General features: G+C 45.9%; 1 protein-coding gene across 1 annotated transcript in view; it reads right to left on the bottom strand.

Moving 5' to 3' along the window:
• Positions 1-4,535, bottom strand: part of T265_00778 (hypothetical protein) — a gene marked incomplete at both ends in the record, with an annotated part of 29,856 nt that overhangs the window by 12,805 nt on the left and 12,516 nt on the right. The gene's annotated exons all lie outside the window — the stretch shown is intronic.

Here is a 4,535-nt window from a genome sequence, read left to right as displayed (position 1 = left end):
AACGAAATACCAAGTAGTCAAACAAAAGTATCAACAGCTGCGCTAAAAGGGGGCGACACACGACAAAATTATTCCAGACGTTGAAATCGAATTCAACACTATGGGCCATTCGACCAAGTCATGAACTAAACAGAAGTCCGCAGCCAAGAAAGGATTTTACCATATCACAGAAACCTGTTTTCAGAAGCGGACGATTACTCTATAGCAACTCCCATCACCGCATTCAATAAAGTCAACAGTTGGAAGTGAAGTGACAGCAAAGTATAGTGGTCCCCAAAGACATTACGGGGTAAGGCATGATAACCTCAACAAAGGAACCGGCCAGTTTGCAGGAGAAACGTGTACAGCAGTGATGAGTTACAGTTCCCAAATCATGAAATTTATTTTTAATAGCGATTCAATAAACGAGAAACAGGGCGTAGCAGGATTGGCACAAGGACAACCAAAACACCTTAAACAATCAGTGAGATGACGCTGATAGAAACCAGCTTCTAGGATACGGCGGAAAGGTCGCGGCACGGAGACTATGTAATGAAACACCAGCCTCGTCATGCTGAGTAATCTTGCGAGCGTTACTCTGCAAACATTGATCTCAAAACCGAAGGAGTACATTAGCAAAACCAAGGGAAAGTAGGCAATACAGCATGTCAACTGTAGCAATGAGAAGAGTTTTATGTCAGACAAACTGGGAAGAAAATATGTACTCGAGTAAAAAACAATGCTGTCATTGCAAGGCATGATACCTATCCCCAGTCTCCATACATAAGGACGAAAACGTGAAAGTTTTGGCACACAGTGACAACAGACGTAAAGGAGAATTTCCGGAGGTACGGCACTCAACAATGAATCCGACCAACGAGTCGAAGTGGACCCTAGTCAGGAAAAAAACAGTGACTCAATCTGAATACTCTAATGGAGCCAACCATCAGGTTAGTAAGCCGAAATAAGAAACGTCCTGGAGTCATGTCAACAAGTCACCGTACGAAAACCAGAGGTTTATGAGGACCCGCTCAAGCACCGACCAATAGGTCAGAGTAGACAAATAAATTCAAGGATCACGTGTACACTGACCAGGTAGAGCATAGGTTTAACTAAACAGTCGATCATAACAGTAGGTCAAACCCAGCTACAAGCATGCATCTTAACAGACACGCCACTATAGGGCAGCGCTACACAGTGATGTAAGGATGTGATCTAGACTGGCGATGAAACGTTTGCGACCTAATTGCCTACCTCATTGAAAAAACCTGTAAACTGTGCCCCAAGTTGGCACGTTCCGCACCGCGTTCGGGTATTGTTTTATCGACCGTTCAGAAACCTGGGATGGCAATCGCTACCAATAAACAAGTTGACCAATAGTTTATTTCAAAGTAGAATTGCCACCGTTATCGTCACCAGCAATTCGAATAGGAATAAAGGTCCATTTGAAACAATCGAAATCAATCAGCTATAGAACCCTTTCGGTACCTAGCTGGCATACCGCCAGGTTGCACAGGCCTAACGGGGTAAGTCGAGAGGCAGAGATCGGGTTCGAACCACAGACCGTCCGGTCAGCGAATTCACTGAGCCATCTGGTCCATGTGAAACAATCCCACTGATAATGTCAGAAATACGTGTGTGGAGCAAATGTCGCGTCAACACGACACGCAGTCGTTGTGTTGCTCACGTTACTTTTAACAAGGGATTGTAAGTTTGATTGCCTCATTATATGTTCTGTGTGGTCAAACACTTTCAAATGTGGCCAAACACGCGAAATTAGGCGCTCATAATGACCGGAGAAGATAATTCATGGGTGCGTATTGCTCGATTTTACTGGTGGAGACTGCAACTTCGAAACCATTGTTAAGCTCACTAGTACTGGAGTTTCGACCACCCGTCACCGATCAGTTTTTAATCCGGTAACTTCTTTTCGACTAGCATGATTTGAGCTTATTCTAAATGTCTCAATTTTTGGTGTGCATTGTTTTGCCTGTTAGTCTGAGCCAGTTGATGTGGTAACAAATTTTATCAGCTGTGTTCTTCCCATCGTCCGCTGTATTCTGTAGCTTTGCGCCCTTTACCTGCATCGGGAGGCTTCATTGCCCTCGACCTCCATTTTTGCTGTCTTTCTTTTTTACCGAATGTTTATTTCTCACCATTTCTGTTCCGCGGTAGACTTTCATCATGCGTCCCACCGGGGTACACTTTGTAAATCTCATGTTTCTTCGTCCGTGCATGCAATGAACTATGCCTGTGCTTTCGTCATTTTTCTAACCCTAATAACTACACCACAACTAAGCGCAACACCTCACGAGTACCTGCTCTTGGTACTTTCGCCTTGCCACTGTCCAGCTTCCCTGTGTATTGTTTGGTCACACGTTTGATAATGTTTCCAAGACATTTCAACGACGCTTTACGGCCTAACTGCATTATACTGCTAGCGTAGCTATCCAGCCTTGGTTCACCGTAACCGAATGGTATGCCACTGGCCAAGTGCATATAGCTGAGCTTGATACCTCCGGCTCGATTGTCGCATGCGTTTCCGTTTTTACGAGCGTCTTCACTGTGATGCACCGGTAAAGTCCGCACCCTTCCTGTTTCAAACAATTTTGAGTGGCGGTTGATGTTACAGTCAAATAAGTGACAGCCATGTTGCTGTCTATGATGTTATTCAACATACAATAGCATCACAGGTGCTTTCGGGGTATCCTTGATTGGGTTTCATTTATATGTAATCTCAACTGGTTTTGTTGTATCCGACCCTGTGATTCTGTTGTGTCATTTGTTTGCCTCGCCCTTATATTCTGCGTGTATGAATTTGCTTCCCGGTGTTTCCGGTTTCTCGAGTGAATGTAACATATCGAGCTAGGTCAGGAATCTCCCTGTTCGATAGCCACCGATTCCAGCGAGGTCAGTAAATTTGCTCAGTTTTCTACTACTGTGCAGTTCTCGGGTGTTCTGCACCGAACTTATTGGCATACCTGACTGGGGGGGGGAAGTTGCTAACCTTGGACGAAACCGATCACCTTTTCATAAAATTATATTTTGCAAATCTGCTTATGTGAGTCCTACTCCTCTCAACTTTGGTTGGCTACCTCACGTATGCTGTGGCTGGCTTTTGAGCCACCATGGAATCGTCAGAAATTGAGCAGATCTGACTGAAAGACGTTGCTACTACCGGTACTCTTCCTGAGCTTCCAGGGATTACAGAACCATGTGTCCGAGTGAACAGCCACACGGTTTACCCTAGCTGTTCGGAACACCTACGTGTGACTTGAGCAATCCACACTGGTGGGATGTAATTTATATCGTGTTTCAGTTCAGTCGACTACGTGCTTTTCTGCCTGATTCGGTCACACTGCGGCTACATTCTTGGCTGAAGGCACCGTTCCTTAAACCTAATTCTCCAGGTGTGACATTTACTCCAATTAGTTGAGTTCACTGGTGAGTATTGATTTCCGCTCGGCGCGAATTCGCTGTGCTGTACTTGTTATTCCGACCATGTTCTTCCATATTCCTTGTCGATGTTCCGCCGACACATGCAACGTAATAGCTTTCATGGTGAAGGACATTCGGCCAGACAAGTTCAGAGTTAAGGTTTATCGACGCTGCTAACGTGTCGATATTCGCGTCATTGTTCGTAACTGTCTTCTTCCAACTTCAACAGGTGATATTCTCTTGACGTAAGCAGAAATTCTAGTGGAGTTTGGTAGCGCGCACACCTTGTTGGTTGATCACCATTGGTTCGTCGTCATTTCCCCCCCCCTGATTTTTTAATGCATTGATTGCATTTCTACTTACAGATGCCAACCGAGCTGGAGTCTCAAATCTGGTAAGCAAATTCTAGCTCTTTTCAAATTAACCACCCCATTGGGTCGTTGGTCTTTTCCCCCCCCCCTGATTTTTTAATGCATTGATTGCATTTCTACTTACAGATGCCAACCGAGCTGGAGTCTCAAATCTGGTAAGCAAATTCTAGCTCTTTTCAAATTAACCCGGCGCCAAGATCAAGTGAAGAATCGTGTGAAGAGCGAATGTTTTATCCACCTGGTTTAACCTATGTGCACGAATCGGTCGAACAGCAGTCACATACCAAAGCCTCAGACCATTTTGAGATTGGCAATGGTATTTCCCGACCTAAAGTTGCTACCTTGACGTGGTGGCCGGGCTTGAGTGCTACAGTGATCCCGCGGGCTACACTGGCTGGAACTTAGTTCCACAAGGTACAACCATGCCAGGAAGGCCAAAGGGGAGCAGCAAGACCAACAGCAGCGAGATCCCGCACTACGAGTACTCGTGGTACGAGGCGGTCTGGGGCTAAAGCCGTACTGTCCTCTGCGGCAGGAGTGTGAAGGCAGTAAGGTGTTTCCCCCAGGCGACCAGCATGTCCATATTTATGGAAGCAGCGATGCTGCCTTCCCCCGAGGAAGGACGGGTTAGAAAAGGTCGCCCCCAAAAACCGCACACTCCGATCGCCCAACGGTTGACCGTGACCGCCGGCGCATTATCCAATACGGTCGAAATACTTTTAAAACCAAAGAGCCCGGTGCTGCTCA

Source organism: Opisthorchis viverrini (assembly GCF_000715545.1).
Source record: "Opisthorchis viverrini unplaced genomic scaffold opera_v5_8, whole genome shotgun sequence".
Lineage (NCBI taxonomy): Eukaryota > Metazoa > Platyhelminthes > Trematoda > Opisthorchiida > Opisthorchiidae > Opisthorchis > Opisthorchis viverrini.
The sequence above is the reverse complement of the archived record's forward strand: the minus strand, read 5'-3'. Positions and strand labels throughout refer to the sequence as shown.